Raw genomic sequence first — 22,556 nt, 5'->3', positions numbered from 1 at the left:
AATAGTATTCTATCTTAACGCGTTCCTCTGACTTGAGGGTTAATTAATGTGTTTGCAAATTTCTGAAAGAAAGAAAGAAAAAAATATTTATTTCCATATTGGACGCCACATTTACAAACTTACATTACAGGAGATAAAAAAAAAATAGAACAAAAAAAAAAAACCAAGACAAGAAGACAAATAATACAGACATTAAATATACATACACAATGGAGGCGCCCAAAATAAAAAAAGGATCTCCCTCAGCATAATGCCGTGACACGTGCTTAGCACGGGCCGCGGCGCTGGTATTATGGGAGACCTATCGAACGTGAGCCACGGACACACCAAACCCAATTACGTACCTACTTATATACAGTAAAGAAAACATACTATGATACTTACATAGATTATAATGCATTACTTATAATACTTGATATTATAGATATATATTCCTATCAAAAATATATATGCAAAATGAATAAATGAATAAAACTTACTTATAATAACAAAACTACTAAACGAAAAGAATACATTATAATAGGTAAATTATGGAGACGTGTAACTGTGTAATGTGACTGTATGTACAACGTTGCTATGTGTGCAAATCTCAGCCTCTCAGCGTTCAATATGTGCGAAAGAAAAGTGCGTCTATCTCGTTCTGCCATGAACCGCTCGGCGCGGCGCTCGCTTAATACTGGCTACGGCAGTCGCCGGTGACGCGTCCGCGCATCAACCGCAACTCAAAAACAACCTCAGTTTCGACAAAATAGATCGTTCATTTATAATAATATTGGACAACAAACAATACATTCAATAATAATGATTAATAATAGGATTCAATTAATATTAATAGTACCTAATCGTCAGCAAACCGAGCACAAACAAAAGAGTTAGACCAGACCGCATCCGTTAATGCTTGGAATGTAACCGCTGATGCCTCGCGTGTCGAACCTATTGGGTAAGTCATTGAGAATTATATATATACTGTGTGTATGTTTATAACTATTAAAACATATTTGATCACGTCGGGCTCCTTTGACAATGCAAAAGATATTTTTTGTACATTGTTTTGAATGAACCTAACGTTTTCAGACAACGAACCGGCGGCGGCAGATCGTTCCAGCATTTGGATGCGGCGAACCTGAAACTCCCGCGGAAGGCGACAGTACGATGGGGCGGCACAATCAGGGCATATTCCCGTGACCGCGTCTTGTACGACTGCACATCGCGGGCCCACGTCAGTTTTTCAGCGAGATACGACGGCGTGCGGTACTTCACCAAACCAAACAAGAGACACGCCAGGTGCAGCTCGCTGCGAGGTTTCATTTTCAATATATTAGCATTATTCAAATATGGGGTGACATGAGTGCGTGGAGGTATTTTGAAACAAAACCTGGCGCATGCATTCTGCACCCGCTGTATCAGTTTCTGAGTTCGCGCAAGGAGGCGCGGCCCATAAACTATGTCCATATAATTAAACTTTGAAAGAATTAGGGAATCACACAGCCTTATTCGAATGTTGGTACTTAAAGAATCCCTAATTTGATACAACACTTTTAATCTATAAAAACAATTACTAGCAACATTACCGATATGAGCTTCAAATCTGAGTTCGTCGTCCATCAACAATCCCAAATTGCGAGCCACGTTAACCCTCTCCACAACTTCTCCTCTAATACTCACTCGCAAATCATTTTCACTTATTTTAAGAATCTGATTTCTGGATCCCAATATCATAAACTTGCTTTTGTTGCCGTTTAGAACTAATGAGTTGTCTTCCGACCAAGTAGCTATGCTTTCTAGATCTTTGTTTATTTTATTTACAGCGGTCTGTGTTTCTGAGGGCCTGCAACTTATATAAACTTGTATGTCATCCGCGTAGACGTGATATTTACAGTAATGAATGTGATCAATCACATCCGCACTATACAAAATGAACAGCAAGGGTCCAAGAATAGATCCCTGCGGAACACCCCTTGTCACACGCTTGGACTCGGAAAAACGTGATTGACCACCCTCCTCACGCAATTCGACCCGTTGAAAACGTTCGCAGAAATAACTATCAAACCATTTAATAGTAGATTCAGAAAAACCATAATAATGTAACTTCGCCAATAGTAATGGGATATTAATGCAGTCGAAAGCACGGGAAAAATCCAATAAGACAAGTAGCATTCCCTGTCCAGCATCCACCCCGGCTAGGATGTCATCAACCACACTCAGTACAGCTGTGGAAGTACTGTATGACTTCCTAAAACCCGATTGATTAGCAGGTAATATGTTATTTGCTTCAATGTAGGCCCGCATCTGATCGGATACAATTTTCTCGAGAATCTTGGAAATGCACGGCAGAATGCTAATTGGTCTCAGATCACGAATTGAAGTTGGACTAGAGGTTTTAGGTATAGGGCGCACAATTGCGGTCTGCCATGCACTCGGATATGTGCCAGTTTCCAAAGATTTGTTTATGATTGCAGTAATCACTGGTAGCGTTTTTCCCAGAGAGGCGTTAAGCATATCCAGTGAAATACCATCGATACCAGTCGCATTTGTCTTTAGAGACCTGATTGTCCTAAGTACCTCAATCTGATCCACCTGCCTCAGTTGAAACTTGTTCGATGTATATGAATGTAGATTGAAATATGTAATGTTAGACATGGGCACATTTATATTACCTGGCACATTTAGAAAGTGGTCGTTTATTTCGTTAGGATTGGTAAACATATTTACAGGCAACTCGGGCTTAACTTTTAATCTAACGTTCTGTTTAATATGCTTCCACAATGTACGGGGATCCTTCGTATTTGCATTTACATAATGATCAAAATAAGCTCGTTTTTCCCTTGAAAGTGCCTCTTCTACTGTGTGCTTCATGTCCCTATAGAACACCTTATGAGCGTCATTGCCAGTCCGACGAGCCCTAGTGTACGCCTCATCCCTACGCCGCATGAGTTGTTTTATGTTGTAGGTAATCCAAGGGTACTGATGGTGTCTGACGCTTAATGTCTTGACGGGTGCGTGAATATCAAAAATAAAAAGTAGGAAAGCATTAAATGTTGTTACCATCATATTTACATCAATCATTTTATTTATGCTATTCCAATCCAAAGTGTCAAGATCCTTTTCAAAGCCATCAGCACTCATGTCCCTTATGGCTCTATAGGTTACTCGGCAGGGCGTAGGCTTAACTTTAGGGATGTCTAGCTGACAAGTAATAAAAGCATGATTACCTAGAGTAGGAATGTAATCTACTGTCGTCGTAATGTTACCTACGACATCCGTACAGATCACATCTATCAGTGTCTGACTATGTGAAGTAAAGTGTGTAGGTTCTGAGACATATTGGTTCAGACTGAAGCATTCCAGAAATCCAACAATTTTTTTACCTTTCGATGTATCAGGTCTCTGCAGATCAATATTAAAATCCCCTAGCAAAACCGTATTGTGATAGCCTACAAATGACCCCAATGATGAAGATAATGCGTCAATAAAAATGTCTTCGTCAACCCATTGCGGCCTATACGCGGTACCAATCGCTAGTTTTTTCCCATTAACGGCAATTCCGATCCACATCTGTTCAACTATCCCACTCGGCGGGTGAGGTAGGACCCTAAAAGCAACGCCCTGTCGCACATAAAAGCCGACTCCACCGCCCCGTTTGCGCTTGCCCGGCGGGCGCGGCAGGTACCGAAACCGGTAGCCAGGCACCGCCGGCGCTAGGGCATCTTCCCCCTTCTTTATCCACGTTTCGTTTACGGCCAATATGTCCACGTCGTGACGTTTCATAGCGACCAAAAATTCATCTTGACGTGTCGTCAATGAACCCGCGTTAAAAAGACCAATCTTAAGCTTCCTCTTACTGTTGAATTTTGTGATCAGTAAATACATCATAAACGGAAAATAAAGTTGAGATACAAAATGTATTCATTCTGTTACGGGTGATGTACGTGCAATGAGTGTGAATACTGTCAATATAATTTATATATAAAATAGTTAATTTGTATATAAAATAAATTAGTGTATACGTGAATAATAACTGTGTAAGAATGTTGTGTGCAAATAAAATACAATAAATACACAATATTTTATACTTGTTCTTAAATGAAAATATTAAAATAATCAAAACACGTAAAATATGTCCGGCGCTCCACAAATGACAATAACATGACCACAACTTTGACAGTAATAGGAGAATGACAGATGTAATACTCAAAAAATATGTATCACTTGGTAGCATTTTTCGTGTCCCTGCAGGGTCCAATGCGTTCCTTGCCAAAAACCCGATCCAGATCGGATTCCGTTTTTATGCGGAAAACAGTAGACCCCTGCTCCCTACGCGCAAAGATCTTCCCGTCTCGCGTCCATGCATACTTCCAGTCTAGCTGTTGCTTAAACTCGCGAGTTTTAGCAAACAGATAGCGGTTCTGCTTGGTAAGGCGCTCATTTATATAGAAAGCTCGCGGCTGTCCCGGTAGTCCCAATCCCTCTGTGGTGAGGCTTCGACGCACACGCGCCGCCCGCAGTATTGAGTCGCGCGTAGCTCGCCGCGCCAACCGAAGGACAATAGGCCGCGGCCGCTCCGCCGCCGCCGCACCGCCATCGCCAGCGCGCAAAGCACCCACGCGCATGCAGCTCACTATATCCTTGTCATTCAAGGCTACACCGAGTTTTGCAGCGCAAGCCAACACCACATGGTGAGCGCTGGCCTCGCCGTCCTCAGGAACACAAGAGATCTCGAGATCATTGGCTAACAGTTCCTGATCTCTCTCATTTAGGTTGTCCTTCAGCTGGTTGACAGTGGATTCCAGTGTTGCGATGACCCCGTCCATGTCGCCACTACCCCTCGACTTCTCCAATACCTCCATCCTGTCTTCCAGTTTGTTGAGCCGACCTTCACAAGACGTAACAAGCGCCTTTATATCCAGCATGTCCTGCCGGAACTTCTGGATCTCGTCCCTGGTTTCACGCATCTCCTGCCGAAACTGTCGCAACTCCCGAGCCAAGTCCAGGTCTTGGTCCTCGACTATGGTGATGTCTAGCAGGGTAGCATTCTGGGTTCCCTCTGCCAGTGGCGTCTTAGGTGGCGTTCGCTGGATTCTTGCCGGCGTGTTTTGGTTGCTTTTAGGCATGCGGGCAATACAGTCCGGACATAACCACGAGTCATCAATCTCCATGGCGGGAGTAAGTCCAACACAGTTTTTGTGAAATATGCCCCTACACTTTACGCACGTCGCGCCACCTTGCGCCGACAAGTAGGACCGACACGCACTGCATTTCACCACCATCTTGACTGTACGATCTTCTAATGTACGTTCGATTGTAAGTTAAATAGTTCCTATTTACGCCGGTAGATGACGCTAACTTTAAAATTTATTTTTTATCTTAAAATATTATTTTTTTAATGTAATTTTATTTATAGTGAGATTTATATTGTATGATGTATGTTTTATAATAAAAATGTTCAGAAATAATGTTCTTATTAAATTCAGTACCCAAAAAAGTCAGGAGTGCAGAGACTCGAACGCACCACCTCAGCGACCGCACCAAAAACAAAGCCTCCAAGCCAAATGACACTTTAAGAAATTCTTGAAATATGTGTTATATATAATAAATTGGAGGGACTTAAGGAGGTATCCGTTGATGTGAGGTCTTTGTTTTAAATAAAGACACAGTTACACCCACAAATCACTTTTAAAGAAAAAAGATGAAATCTTAAAAGCCACTTTGCACTTAGCATAACAAACGTCAAGTTTTTATAAATGGATCACTAGATGGAGATACACTTCCGGTTTGTATAGATTATACTTTCAAGCTTCAATTTTAGACGTATGATACTTTTTGTGAATAAAGACTGCGGACAAACTTCCGATACGTCATTACAGATTGGTGTCCGTGACTCACCTCTTTCTGTGTTTTTTAAGGTTGAATTTTCAATTAGCCCTAAGAATTTTTCAGTGAAACACGTTTCATAAAGTTTTGATCCCATATGTTTATCATGCAGCTTTAAAAATGCTTTTCAATTCATCATTTTGTCAAACTAAATAAATACCGCTCTACAATAAAATTCTTCTTTATTGTCGTACCCAACACACACAACACCCTCCACACAGAACACCCTCCGTGGACTAGTGGTTAGAGCGTTAGGCTCACGATCTGGAGGTCCGGGTTCGATTTCCGATGGGGACATTTTCGAAATCACTTTGTGAGACTGTCCTTTGTTTGGTTTTGGGTAAGGATTTTATAGGCTTGAATCACCTGATGGTCAGAAAAAATAAGTTGATTCCGTGCTTCGGAGAGCACGTTAAGCCGTTGGTCCCGGCTATTAGCCGTAACCAACCCGCGGTGGAGCAGCGTGGTGGAGTATGCTCCATACCCCCTCCGGCTGATTGAGGTGCCCAGCAGTGAGACGTATATAGGCTATTTATGTTATGTTATGTCGTACCCAATAATAAAATATGGTGACAGCATAATTTATAAAAATATAATATGATGGAATATATAAGATCATATTTATTATGTTTCATAATTTTATGGTAAATTAAAAATTATTTGAGATTTATGCAAAGAAACGTTCCTGACTCACAATTTTCCATTAATTTAAAATTATAAAATGGATATTTACCCGCTTTATCCATAATATAATATTAATGGCAAATAAAGACTATCAAAAAATAATATTGTTATAAAAAGCTTATAGCATAGGGAAATTTCTATAAGAAAATGTATTTGAATCTAATTTGAAATAAGTAAATTTGTACCCATTTACAAAGTGGGAACTCTGAGTGTAATAAAAAGGGTCATCATTTAAGTATGGCTAAAAACTGATATAAACGATGCATATGTCTGTTATCCATGAAATTTGAAGGTTAAAGGAAGGAAAATGTGTACAACGCCATCTATATTGTTTTTGAGGAATGAAAGAAAGAAAGAAAAACATTTATTTTAGAAACAAGTAGGTGGTACACACAATAGAAAAATGAACAAAACAATGAATTTAAACCTTATCTCTAAAAAGGGACGTCAGCTCAGCAAGATGTTGTGACACTCCTACAGTATTGAAGGAGTGCCACAACGCTGATTTTCAGCTGAACCCCAAAAAATATTAAAAATAATAAGCTTAAAACTAAACAATCAAATCAAATTAACTGTGTTAATAATATGTATACATTTAACGGATTATAAAGAATTTAAGTTCGAGGGTGAGTGTCTGTGTTTATTAAGTGAGAGTGTGTAAGGGTGCATGTGCGTATTAGTGAATAGAGAGTGAAACGTATGTCGTGTATGTACATGGTGTCCGTATGTTAATGAGAATAATTACTGTAGGAAAATTGTGATTATATAAAATTATGAAATTAGTTAAAGTAACATAAGTATTGCGCATGAAGAGTAAGAGGTAAGATAACAATTAAAATTAGAAGATTATGATGATTTTTGGCAGGATATTGAAGCTGTATATTAAGGACAAATGATTTAATTTTATTCTTAAACGTGGTAATGGATTGAATGTAGCCTGGGTTGTCCCTCATTCCCATTGGAATCTATTTAAGACGTCTTTATCGAGAGCCAAAATAACTACCAAACTATAGAGGACGTTTTCAAAAGCTCTATCGAAAATCTACAATACCCACTTATTTTTGCAGACTACTTTAGAAGTAAAAACGCCTTGCATTACAAAGGTCGAGGTTTAAATTCAGTAGAAAGCTTAGTACTCTCTCATTATGCAGAAACACCCATGTGCCTTATTTTACTGCTAGATTTTTGTACATATTTTACTATGGAATAGCTAATGGGTACAGTAGCTTTTACCAGCACCTCTTTCTTTCTGTTTGGCAAGCAAACAATATTTTGTTATAAAAATTAACTCCTTTTTACCCGACTTCGGCGCAGCAAAATGGAGAGTTACGTGTTTGACCGCTACGTATGTATGTATGTGTGCATCCACGTCTGTTAAAACCTAACTTTTAAATCACCTCTCAGAATTTAACAAATGAGGTGTCACTAAAAATGTCGTCATTGTCCGGTGGTTAAAGGCTATATGACGTCACGCTAAATTCAATGTGGCGCCCTTTAGAGGACATTAACTGGGAACTAAACAATTTTTTTTTCGAATGGTAGTGTGTTGGATACTTGGTTATCAATATTGATTTGCACATTTCAAATACATAATATATTATTTATATGTATAGTTGAGTTAATAACATGACCGCTCAGATATGTTTCGGATAGGCTTTACCTCCTAATCTTGCATGAAACATGTATCGGAAGCACGTTATCTTAACAAATAAGACCCCAAAATAAAATAAATAATTATAAATAAATAAAATATATATATAAATAAATATAAAAGTAAAAAAAAAAAACTGAAACTCGACTACCGAAATATCACGCTCTAAACCTATGAAACAAGAAAATTATATTTGATGTTTATATTTCTCTGAAATTGAGCTGTAGATATTTCTCTGAAATTCTTCAGTATAGTAATGATTAGTACATAACCGTGGTCGTATGCCAATCTGTCCTAAAAGTTTGCTTATCATGACATATGACCACGGATGTCTAGTAAATCTATAAACATATCTAAATCATTATCAATTTCAGAGAAATTTACCTATTTTCGTGTTTTATACTTTTAGAGCGTGATTTTACGGTAGTGAGGTTTTAATTTTTAAATTTTTATTTAAGTCCTCTTTTGTTTAATTTTAAATTTTGAATATTATATCAAACATACTAACTGTACTCTGCCTCATTAGACTTACCTAATTCCTTTAACATCTACTAAATATACGTAGTAAGAAACTAGTTTTCTCGAAAGGTCCATTTACTATTTGGATCACTTCAAGGCGAGAGTGACCAGGCAACTTTTAGAAAGACGCATTTCACCTTCGATCCCGTCCCTGGTCATTTCCGATTCGGCAAGAATTAGGTCAACTTCAGTGCACACATTACAAATATAACATAATCAACGGGAGAATGAAACGAAAGTTAGTTATTTCGAGGTATCGTTACTTTTACCCAAATGCCCCAGAAGGTACAGTTTTGTATTTATAGTGGAGAATATAGTACCTATTTTATTTGTATTACATGGAATAATATGACTGTTTGCAGTGAAGCAGCGTGGTGGAGTATGCTCCACACCCCCTCTGGTTGATTGAGTGGAGGCCTGTGCCCTGCAGTGAGACGTATATAGGCTGTTCATAATGAATGTACATATGTTATGTTTTTTTGTTATTTGGAAAATTAACAGACAAATACAAGCAGTAAATGTAAATTTAACCATAAAATTAAACAATGCTAATAAAAATTTGTACATGTAGATATTAAGCTGTTAAGCGAAGTTGTACCGTCATTTTTAACCTTGCTAAACTAATCACACAATAAGTACATAATGCTTAGCTTTTTTGCCACTTGTAATTGTCCAGAACATCCATCAAGGAGCAGATGAAGGATTCTCCATACTCCCTTCAAATGATAAAATTATGGTTTCTCTCGAAGCATTTCCAAACAGCTTGAAGATAGCTGGAAGAATATAGAAGAGAATGCGGACAAAAAAGTCCCTAACAAATTGCAAATCAAAAAATACCGGTACTAATATTAGAGGATTAAATAACAATTTTACGTCTTCGGTTGCAACACATGCACTAAAACCAGAGTAGGTAAATGGGTATCAAGTACGATCTAAGGCAGGGCAAGGACGAATTTTTAAAAATAAGTATAAACTACTTTACTGATTCCATTATTTGACTGTGCGAATGGTGCGGTTGTAACACCTACTTTAAGTAAAGCCACACGAATTCACACGATGCGTTGTGGGACCATAGCGACGTGTAAGCGATAATGCTCCGTGTATCTACACAACGACATTACATACGATGCGTTCGACGTCATGGCACTCAACACGTTGAAATCATAGTGTTGCGACGTCGCTACGGAACGGCGGCAACGCCCGTGTGGCCTTTCTCTTATGAAATTATGATCTAAAACATCGGCAACTGAGCTAACCCCAGCCCCCAATCGTACTCTCATAGAATATAAAGCGGCACTTAGGGCGTCGAGCTATCATAAATCAGAATAAAAATAAGAATTTATGTTAAGGATACTGTTTTTTTATGCAAATAAAAATAGTTTTGAACTAAAGTCCGACATAATTTGGCATTGGATATTGTTTTATTCTCAATACTGCACAAAATACCGTCACTGGTAAATTAAAGTAAAATAAAACCAGGCACAATTTTGAATAATGTTTTTTTTATTATCGTCTAATGTTCTATTAGTTTTGGCCACGGATAAGAAAAACATAAATCTCATGAGTCATGCCATGCGCACTGTCACTGTAATTCAATAGGTACGGATTTCCTGGACATCGATTTGGACTTCAGTCAAAATTCTTATTAAAAAGGTATTTTTGAAATACAATTTTTTCTACATTCAAAATAAATGACAATGTTTTCTTTTATTACAAATGTCTTATTTAATATGACAGGTCAATAAAATATTATTTTTCTTCTTTTAGAAGATGGTATCTACAACAGTCTTTATAAATTATCTTATTCAGCTTAACCAGAAACGAAAAATTATTTCAATTTAGTTTAAAATGAGAAAAAAATAAAAGACATCAAAATTTATTTTAGGAAAGAATACTTAATTTGACTTTCTAATATGATGGAATAATTTTATTCTATGCTATTTTCCCTCAAATGGTATAACTAATTTTAAATTTCCCTCAAAACTTTATACTTAAATTGAACTTGGCCTTCACGCGCTTAAATTTTGCGAACAAATTTTTCCCTGAGGCCATTTCTTGAAAAGTTTCCGAAAACGCAATTCGTTCAGGTCCAAATGAGCGGCGATGCATACTTACATTTTTAACACATAATCAGAAGTTAGATGAGCCAACTTTGGTGAAGGTTTGTTTGAATAATTAACAAAGTGCACTTATGAACATTCACTGCACTCCACACTTCCGAACGTTGAGTAGCATTCGGGTACCGCGGTACCGGTTCGGCGGTACTGCCTCTACGGACGACAAGCTCGTACTGAATAGAAACGGGAGTCGAGAGCGAGCGGGAGAAAATGACGCACACGTCACTCTACTCTCTACAGTTACCGTACACCGTCTCCGACACAATTACAAGACGATTGTTGTGTGTCATGGGGCCGAAAGAAAACTTAGAACGCGAATTTATTGCTGAAATTTATATCTGATGCTCTTGGGAATCAACGGGAAAGTTAAATCATATTACAAAACGTTGCCGATTCCAGAACACACCATCTAAGTTCATTTTATGTTATACCTGTCATTTGCTTATCCACCGAAATTTTATGCAGAAATCTAAAAAACCCTCTCAAAATTTTATATTCACCAATAACACGACAGAATTAAGTTGTCAGCACACGATAAACCGGTTGCATATCAGTCAGATACCAATTATATTCGCCCGGGCCGATTAATAAATAATACATTCATTCTCTCATTCTTTTTTATTTCTTAAAATTAACAGTTGTCAATTTTGTTATCCGCCCCTTTCCTTTTCGGCTAATAAGATAATGACAGGTATAACTTAAAATAAAATTAGGAGGTGTCTGCAGGTAATACCATACAACCATATAGTTGAAGTTGAAGTCTGCAGGTATCGGGGCCAATAATATATAATGTTAATGAACATTGAAATTGCATACAAGGGTGAAATATTGTTAATAAGTACCAGGAATAAAAATAAACTTGCTTTACAAGTCAGTCGATTACATAAGATTACTAAATCTTTTAAGGGGCAATGTATACGTTTTTACAATAAGATTCCCATTGACATTCAGAATTTGCCTTTCAACTGTTTTAAGACAGTAGTTAAACAAAAACTTTACAAAAAAGGTTATTATAAAGTTAGTGATTATTTAGAAGATATGAATGCATGGGATTAACTGTCTGAGAACTGATATTAGGCAGCTAAATTACTCAATTGTTTACCAATATTTTATGTTTATTTTTATTTTTTTAAAGAACGTCTAGGGCCCTGTGCCGAGGTTTTTCTTGCAGCTTCTTTTCCCCGGCTATACAGGTTGTGAGAAGCTGCAGTAGTTTTAGACGGATGAGACGTTCGTTATGTAAAATTGACGATTCAAAGTGTAACTATGTTACCTACTGAATAAAGATATTTTTGAATTTGAATTTGAATTACTCGCCAAAGCATTAGGTATGAAAGGTTTATTTGAGTCGGCTAATATTGACATCTGAGTTAAATGTAATGAACTATAGCAATATAGGTATTATACATCAATATAATGAACATTGTAGTTAGTGATAAAGCTTATTGCCTGTACTAAGTCTATAGTTGATTTAAATTAGATTAGAGAGCGCTAATGGATTTCTAGAAATAGTTATAAATATCTTGGGGCTGCCTTTACTGTGCAAACAAACAAAGTAAAATACAAAATACGAAAATCAAGTCAATACTTATTTTTTATTTCATGACTCGTAATATTAGTCTAGAAGGAATGACGCGCGTAGTTGTATACAGGGTGTTAGTGACATCGTAAAAAATACTGAGGGGGATCATTCAGACCATGGATTCTGAGTTAATATCGAACGGAATTTTCCGTCGCAAAATTCATGTTTTTTTTTAGTTATTGAAAGTGATTTTCAATTCTATACTTTTGCGATCGAAAATTCAACTTGATATTAACTCAGAATCAATAAGCTTAATCATTCCTCTCAGTGTTTGTTACTATTTCAATTACACCCCGTACAAGTACATACAGATAGCCATACAAGGAGGCATGGGCGCTAGTGACACCGTAACAAATACTGAGGGGGATTATTCAGACCATGATTCTGAGTTGATATCAACCATACCATGATATCAAGTGGTATTTCCTGACGGAAAATTTATGAACATTTTAGTACTTTTTTATTAATTTCAGTTCTATACTTTTGCGACGGAAAATTCTACTTGATATGATTCAGAAATCATCCCTCAAAAGTTTTCGTTACGATGTCACGAACACCCTGCATGTTTAAGTTATGTATATCAGTCCAGCCGTGTCAATTTGAAGTGATCTTGACCGCACAGGGCGGCCATTGAGATTTGGCTTTCAAATTAAATGGGGGTATTTGAAACTATGCGGCATAGCTAGTCGTCTGGTTCGATTGTTAACAAAGGCAAAGTCTTTGAACAATATTGTTTTATAGATAATTTAGGTTCAGAATATCATGATCAAGGCTTGAAAGCGGTTAAGGTATACAAGCGGTTTGGGTTACACTACCGTTATAAGGTATGTCAGTATGAAATTACATAAGATACCAGTTTCCTATTAGTCCGTAAAAAGGTAATTAAATTTTAACTGCTTTCAAACTCTGGTTTTTATATATTCCTAAGGGGGAACCCAGTGGTGTTCGTTCGTTGGTCTGTTCGAAGAACGCGTGATATTAATATCGTAGCGTCACGGGTTCGAATACCGGCCCGGGCTCTAAACTACTGAATCCGCCTTCTATTTTAAACATAGCTGGCGAGGAATATTTAAAATCATGTTAACAATAACTTAAAAGTCTGTAGTGCAGTGGTTGAGTGCTGGGCTTACGATCCGGAGGTCCCGGGTTTAAATCTCGGTGGGGACATACAAAAAACACTTTGTGATCCCTAGTTTTGTTGGGACATTACAGGCTGATCACGTGATTGTCTGAAAGTAAGATCAAAATACTTCGGAAGGCACGTCAAGCCGTTGGTCCCAGGTACTACTTACTAAGTAAGTACTCGTTAAATGAGCCATGTCAGAGGTCTTAGGCGTCACACATTGATGAGGGTTGACGAGGTTGGTAATGTTACAACCCACATGATAGAAGATTAAATTAAAGGCGAGACTAGTACGCAGTGTACAGTCATGAGCAATATAATGTACCCACTTTAGGACTCTGTTGCACTAACATATTTGACATTTAGTGAGTTCAATTTGTCAAAAAAGTTAATGTGACATGGTACCAAAGTGTTTACATATTAATGCTCGTGACCGTACTCTCAACCCACGTCCACGGTCTGTGTTGCCGACGACTTCATTTGAATGAGCAAAGGCAAGAAAGTATACCCAGAATAGCGTAATTAAAAAAAAGTTTACGCATTTTACGCCCTCGTGTCTATATAAAGTAACTTTGCACAACTCGCGAACGTTCGAAAAGCAAGTTAAGAAATTTATAATTTGATTAATTAGGACATTTTATACGAGTCACATAATAAACAACTTTTGTTCTTCGAAACAATGTCTTAATAATTAATTAGCTTGAAAACTCAATAAATAAAAGATTTGGAGCATATTAGCCATATTTTATAATTGTGTTTGGAAGGCAGTTGGAAGTAAATAAATATACATAAACAACATCACGCATGTATTCTCGAAAAGGTAGGCAGAAGTGTAGTGTACTAAGTATATAAAGCTGGAGACCCATTGACTGACTGGGTTGACTGACAGACATAATTTTTCTCCTTGTTTGTATGGGAAGTGTGACCAAGACGACATGGAGAGTACCTATGAAAATATTCCCCGATCTTGAAAAAAATACTCCGCATCAGGAAGATACCCTACGGTTTGCTGAAACTAATGCACATGGATAAAATTTTTTTCGCATAACGTATTTAAACCTTGATTAAATTTTATCGCTGGTCAAAATGGCGGAAAAACAATATGGCCGCCATACAAAGTGTCTTATAATATTTGCTCAACCGCTAGATTTGGAGTCATTTTCGAACAAATACAGGACACGCGAAGCTGCTAAGCAGCGAGCGCACCACGCACCATCTAGTTTAATAGTATATACACACAAGAAAAAAAACTATGTAACCCACGTTTTCTTTATTCTAAAACATATTTTTATTCTTTTTGGAATATTACTTTTTAATATTTTTCGTTTATGTTAACTAATATATGTAACAAATACAGACATATCTTATATTACAATAACAAATATGATTCCTTGCGCCAAAAACGGCACGTATAAACTATAAATCCCTTAATTAACCTTAACGTAACCAGAAATATGACCGCGGTCACAAACAGGTTCAAGTTCAAACGTATTAACTACAGCAATAATCAATTTATAATAATTTATTAGGCTGGTGTTATAGAAAGTGAATTGGTAACCATACCCACATCAACGTCAATGTTATAACGAGAGAATTCCAATCAATTATGGATGCTATGGTTTAAACTGTATATTTTAAAATTTGCATTTTAACATATTAAACTCATAAACTGCCTATATACGTCCCACTGCTGGGCACAGGCCTCCCCTCAATCAACCGGAGGGGGTATGGAGCATACTTCACCACGCTGCTCCACTGCGGGTTAGCATTTTAACATAATAATTCGGTTTCACAAAATATTTTAAATGTGTTTTTTTTTATTGAACTGGTGGGTTACAAATCAAAGCAATTCATCTCTCTCTCTCTCTCTCTCTCCACCCCCCCGCTTTGACTTATAAATAATATTTTGTATCTTGATACTTATCTAATTTTAAATGGTAATAAAATATTTATTTTTTGTGGTTCAAAAAGAAGTACCTTAATAATTATGCTTAACAGTTTCTTGGACACAGCGTCTAGATGCGAGCATGAAAATCGATCTTGATAATGACATATTCCCCTTACATTTTTTCTTCATACTTATCTAGTATGTACACTCTTGTAAAACTTTACAATGTGACCTAAGGTAAGGCACACATATAATGTCCTGGGCAAAGGAGCACCGTTCTGCCAAGTATGCTGGAAGGCGTCCAGCTCGTCCCTCTACCGTCTCATAATTTTCCATTACGACTGGCCGCTCTTAAACACTGCGGCAAATATTCAAGCTCGAGGCCAGTCATCGCAGAGAAGTTGTGTCAAATCAAATGTGATTTTCATGCTCGTCTCTTGGCGCTCGGTCCCAGTACGTGTTAAGTACATACTTACCCTTGCATTGAAGGGCAGATACTTACTTTCACGTCTATTGTAAATCCTCGAGCAGGGCCAAACTTCTTGCTTGTTAACAATAAGGTACCTAGTAAGGTATTTTTTGTGAACAACATAATATAAAACTTCATGTTTTATACCCAGTACCTTTTACCTGAGTCATAAATTTTTACTTTATGGCTTTTATATGTACTTACCTTTATTATTGGGACGCGCAAATCTGGAGGTAAAATAAAATAAAAAATATGGTTGGGTTTACAAGAAGTAGCGGTGGAAGTAAAATTTCAATGATTTTAATGGAAATGCAATAGTATATGAAAAGCAATATGCACTTTTAAGGCTATCGCATTAAATACGTATGAGGTGTTTTCCCGGAAATGTATATATTATACTTCGTAAACGTAATATATGGCCACCGTTATATTATGTTTTTTATGTTTTTTTTTTTAAATACGTTATCTAAATATATAAAAGGAGAAACTGACTGACTGACATATCAACGCACAGCCTAAACGGCTAAACGTAGGCACTTGAAATTTGGAAGAGACGTAGCTTAGGTACCGTAGAGGTGCACTAAGAAAGGACTTCCCGGAATGCCCACGGGAACGGGAATTAGCGGGAAAATCCTTTTGTATGACAAATCTAAACCGCTTAAGTTAGACGCTTGAAATTTGGCATGCAGGTACCTTAGTTAACTTAAAGCTTAGTTGCAACAGGATATTGCAAAATTCTCACGGAAACGGGAGTTAGCGGGAAAAAACATTTGTATGAAAAAATCTAAACCGCGTAAGATAGATGTTTTTAATCTAGCATGCATGCATACCTTAGTAAATATAAAGTTTAGTTATGGCTGTATTTTGAAAAATGGGAGTTAGCGGGAGAAAAATGTTGTATGAAAAAATCTAAACTGCAGAAGTTAGATGCTTGAAATTTGACATGCACTCCCACACACACAAAGATCTCTCTTTTATAACTAAAGCTAGTGTATGCATAATTTACCGTATTTGTAAAATGAGTTAAATAATTAGCATCGAGTATATAAGAATGTGTCGAGAATAGTATTATAGGTGGTACTTAAAATTATGTTTCCATTGCATAAAAACAAAATGTTCTACCTAATACGCCAAGTTATGAAGAAGACGGGTAAAATAGTTATTTCCATAACAAAAATAAATTACCAGGTTATAAAAAACATTTAGCAAAAAAAACATCCCCTGTCACGCTGTAATCTCACTAAAAAAGTTTCAAGGTTTGAAAAAAAAATCTAATAACTTACGTCACAGGTATAATTTTACGTAATAATTCACCACGACAAGACAAAATCACGGGCTTATCGTGACCCCTCGTTATTCACGATGCGACGAAAATCTCCGCGAATTTTTCACCCTCATAAGTTTTTATCTCAAAGTCCCTAATTAGCCGACTTCGTTGATTAGTCTCCCAAAGGTTAATGCACTGAAAAGTGAGGTTTGGCGTACCTTATCAAAGCATGTGGAAGATAGCACATTAATATGGATGTTTTGTAAATGTGTGCGGTTACATACTCATTCAGTGAAATACTGTCAAATTTATGTAGAAGGCTTTAGCTTCATATTTTACTGCCTACGCTCTTTGACTTTGTGCTATGATATTAACTCTTAATTTTAATAGGGACTAAAAACCTCAATTCACTAGGACACCATAACCATCATAGAATAAATAATAGTAAAACAATTATGTTTAATACGATCTACTCTAAACCGGCGCGCGTGTATGAAACGATTGATGAATGGAGGAAGCAAGAAAAGTTTGTCGGGATCGATGCATATGGAATTCCATAGTCTCTGCGTACCCAGGTGGCATATAGGTGTGTGTTTATGTAGGTATGTATGTAGAATTATGTATTAAACCATGAATTTATATAAAAAAGTAATAAAACTCTGATTTTTATGACGAAAAAAAAGCAAGAATGTGTGAAAATAACAACGTAGAGTTAGTTGTACACAGAGGTTTGTATATAAAATTATCAATGTCCAAAATAATATCAAACAATTTATTTAATTAATAATCACACGTAAAAGGTTACAGACATAAATCTTATGAAAACAATTATTTGACACACATAAAAACAAGTGAAGAAAAACATCGTAACATCATTCCCTAGTAATGCATGTCGGATTATGTGTTTTCCCTTCGCGGGGTGGGAGGTCAGACAGGCAGTCGCTTCTGTAAATAACCGGACCTGACAAATCAGGCTAGGTGAGCGAACTAGTGAAAAACGGGATGACGCTAAGAACATGATGATGACGATTTGACACACATAAAATAAGTTAGTTCTCTATTAAACCAAACAACCATAATTAACAAAATTGTCTCTGTATGTAATAATAATACCATATATTCTCAAAAAAAACATAAAACCATCATTTTCATAAAAATATATTTATGTATTAACTGAATATTCCGGGAAAAACGCTTTGGCGCTATACTTCAATAGAGCCTTTTCGAGCCTTAACTAAAAGGCTAACAGACAACAATATGGAGAGAGGTTTGCCCTCAAAATTTTGTAGCACTCATCTCGTGTACCACCGAAATAGTTGATGGAACCGGCAGAGCTTTGAAACGTGACGCTGTCTCTCCAAAGTTGAGATTGAAGTGTTGATGGAAAACTTTCAGCACAACACGGCCGCCGCCGCACATTTTCAAACTTTTACCGTGTTAGGTGCCTGCCTTACTTTTGGCGTCTAGCGACTAAGCATGCATATGTTGATATACAATCATATGTAAACTCACACTCGTATTCGTAATAAATAATAATAGTCATATCAAGAGCATATCAGAGAGAGTATCAGAAGATAATTTGCAGTCACTTGAGTACTGTTGCAAATAGGCTACTAGACTATCGACAGTTGAAAAAAAACTAGTACTCTTGTCTATCGTGTGGGTTGTGAGATGGAGTACCAACCTCATCAACTCTCAAGTCTCAGGGTTACTATTGAGCCGCCAAAGGCCCGTGATATGTCTCATGTAACGACTACTTACTTACATCACTAGTACTGATATGTTCGATAGTATCGATAGTTTAAATATCGATAGTTCGGCAATAGGGATAGTACTTTCGATACACGGTTCCATCGGTAAGCTGAATAACAGGAACCGTACAAGTGATTAGCCCATCGCCTAAATTAGTAAATGATTCATCCTATCAGAAAGGACGCAATACTGGTACTTACTGGATTTTACGACATGCTTTAGAAAAGCGGGTTCTTTATTTTTAAATAATATAGGCTCGTGTTTGTCCACAATCTCACCTGATGGTATTATTATGTATTTATGTATTATTGTGCATGCTTTTATTAGTAAGTTGTACTTAGTTTGCACCCGCAATATTTTGATTATTTACATATTTTCTCGTCTTATTGTCTATGAAAATAAGGCCGCCATTTGCCAAGTACGGTAGTAAAGTCTCTTTTGTATCCATTTTCATTTATTTTGGCGCAATAAACTACATTTGTTTTAGTGATGATGCGGTTTAGGATGTACCACGCTTACCTAGCAAATGCGTATTTATACAAAAACAGGTGACGTGAGCCGTCCAGACGCTATATGATTTCAAAGCTTCCTGTCTGTTACAAGCTTCCTGGATGCCAACATGTGATGATGGTAGAATTTAAGTTAGATATTTAAATGCAGAAAAAAGCATCTTAAGTTATCGTTGGTCGCTAGCAATAAGAACGAAGCTTTAAGTAAAATACTGCTTTTCATTTATTTTTATTATCCACGGATGCTGTGGTTTGTATCTCTTAATTTTTTGTAGGAAGTTTCTAGTGACACTCGTAGAAACTCAACAATGAATAGCTTGACAGAGTTATTGTATGAATTGTATTTACGATAATAATCTCATAATTTTACGATAAGCGTGCAGTTATGTTTAAATTTCGACTAAATATTAACAAAGGAGTTTACATGTGAATATAATGAGCATATGCTCGTAATTCCTAATTAGGTGGGCAGAGTTATAAGTAATAAATAACAACTTACGAATAGGTTTACTTACCGTAAGGTTCATCATATCCATAAAAGTCATAGATGGATATGATGAACCTTGTGCTGACAAGGGATCTGCTAATCACCTTAACAATTCCCCTGTCGGATTTTACGACAAATGCTTCTATGTTTTTTATTCGTTACCAGTCCCGTTAAGTAAATACATTGTTTTAAGTTTACGCGGTTATTATCATAATTAAAACAGATAATAACGGGTTCTTACCGCGTTTAAAAATCCTTAGTCTCATATCCCTATTTTAAACGCGGTAAGAACCCGTTATTATGTGTTTTAATTATAAGTAGATATTTCATTAAATATGTACAAATAAATTTGTGTGACTGAGTAGATACATAAATATTACATAAAAGCAAACAGATCCACCAAGCTGTACTAGAATGCTGTGAAACAATCTACCAATATCTTTACATAATTTAGTCTCGGGAAACCGGTCGGCGAACCGAGGTTGATTTGCATACATTTTGACCTAAGCGGAGATGTTAGTGAGAAAGCAAATCGGAGAAGTGTAGTTGAGATGGGATTCTGAGCATTGCAGTGGAGCGAACCAGCCAGTTCATTGAGCGCGCCCGTGGTAATGGAGAAAGCGTATGGTGTTGCAAAGAAACTACAACGAAGACTTAGTGTTCACTACGCTTCTTTTCATATCTTCACCTAACACCATGATCATTTTGTTTATTGTTATTGTATTTTTGCTATTTAACGGCCAAGAAGGCCGTAGATAGAGTTGTTGCTTCCGCTTCATAGATAGAGTTACTTTTAGTTATTAGTTACACCGGAATTTAAATGAGTGTACGTATAACTAAGTCAACTGATATCAAATAGTATAATCAGTATGGATACATATTCCAAATTTATTTTAAACAAAGGTTATAGAAATACCTGATTTGCTTAGCTATACTAATTTGAAAAGAATTAGGGAGGTATTCATGAAATTTTAGAACGGTCGGAATTTTAAATATTTAGAATTGTTCCATTTTTAATTCGAGCTAGACTGGAACAGTGACATTAAAATAGACTCAGTTTTGTAGGATTAAATTACATTTTCGAGAGAAATTAAAACTTTTTTGGGGCATTTGTAGCGAAACCAACCGGCGTTCGTGATACGAACGTAATTATATGATTCCAAATTCGAATGCGGAACGCTTCAACGCAGAACTTTTAGTTTTAATGGAGAGTGACAATAAGTTTCGATACGTACATGCTTCCACATAATACCTTTTATATTTAATACGGGCTGTTTATATCATAGTGAAAGAATGGTAGCCTATTTTTTCGGGTACACTTTCAAACATCGTATCAATTAGGATAAAACTATCTAATTCTCCCGTCAGATGTCGCTACTATTGTTTATCCTTAAATTTTGACAGCTGCCCATACTATTTGAGTAAACAAACTATAAAATATTGTTTTGGTAATATTTGTACACTATAATATATAAATTTGTACCCTTTATTTCCCTAAAGATCGGAAGGAAGAAAACTTAGAAAATCTTATTTTCAATCAAATCTGCCTTTTTCATCCTTCAGACGGAATAATTTTAGCTGGGCAGTATGGAAAACTGTCAAAATATAGGGAAACTCAACAGTGCTGCCGCCTACATTTGAGCTTCTAGTTTTAACACTGCCATCAATAACAAAATAATGTGTCCGCTATCAAGTTACAAGACAACGAATTTTTTAACTACGGACTACAAACAGTTTGACTTCTTGAAAATTACTCTGTCTCGTGACTTACCTAAGTCTTTCGGAAAATTTGTGATAAACATTTCTCCCCTTTCGCATAATGCTGAAAGTAGATACTGATTCTCCCGCATCGCACGCGCTGTAGGAATTTTCAGTTTTATACAATGCAATAAAAGGCTTTTGTTTTGTTAATTTGAAAAATGTGGATGGTATCCAGCGACAATACGCGCCAAATTCTTTTGATAACGTTCTGCTTTCACCTTAAGTCCCGGTGGTATTGATATTTCACTTACAATTTTCCCTTGACGACTCCACACGGAAGTAAGTGGAAGTTTATCACCCATTAATGGCATTAAACCTCTAAACCGGGCGTTTTATACCCTAAAGTTACTGCATATCAAGATCTAAACTTCGATATAAATCCTGGAGGTGCTCGTGTGGGAACGACGAATGTAATCACCGCTTATGAGATTTTTCCAATAAGTAACGTTTATTCCTCATCTCGTAATATTAAGGGATCCTGTGGCATGTATAGGATTTTTGAGGTATTTTTTTCGGTTGCTGTAATAATGAAATATGGTGATCTTAAAAATGTTCCATTTTAGGCATTTGCAAGCAAGAAAAGTATGTCAGGATCGAAGCAAATAGAAAAGTCTCCGATTATACCGGTGGGAAAAAGGCATGATATTATGTATGTATGTGTACGGAATTTGCTTGGTCGAAAGTATAACTCTATACACGTTCTAGGAACTCAGATTTTGTTTTGACTAGTTTTGACTTTTCAATCCTTTCCTACGATTCTATCTTATATTTCCAAATTATCGCTACCTTACTTGCGTTCGTTTTATCTCTGAATATATTTAAAATATGAGCGTTTCTAAATAATAATAATTTGATGTTTGTGTTTGAATAAGTTAA

General features: G+C 36.6%; 1 protein-coding gene across 3 annotated transcripts in view; it reads right to left on the bottom strand.

Annotated features, from left to right (window-relative positions):
• The window catches only part of LOC126370972 (uncharacterized), a 119,358-nt gene that overhangs the window by 46,620 nt on the left and 50,182 nt on the right, over positions 1 to 22,556 (bottom strand). For 2 of the 3 annotated variants that reach the window (XM_050016145.1, XM_050016147.1), the window contains exon 1: positions 10,841 to 10,974. The exons of the other annotated variant lie outside the window; for it this stretch is intronic. The gene's annotated coding sequence lies outside the window, so the exon portion shown is untranslated. Of the gene's footprint in view, positions 1 to 10,840; positions 10,975 to 22,556 lie in introns of those variants that run through there. 3 annotated transcript variants of the gene reach the window in all.

Source organism: Pectinophora gossypiella, chromosome 11, assembly GCF_024362695.1.
Source record: "Pectinophora gossypiella chromosome 11, ilPecGoss1.1, whole genome shotgun sequence".
In the NCBI taxonomy this organism is placed as follows: domain Eukaryota; kingdom Metazoa; phylum Arthropoda; class Insecta; order Lepidoptera; family Gelechiidae; genus Pectinophora; species Pectinophora gossypiella.
The sequence above is the reverse complement of the archived record's forward strand: the minus strand, read 5'-3'. Positions and strand labels throughout refer to the sequence as shown.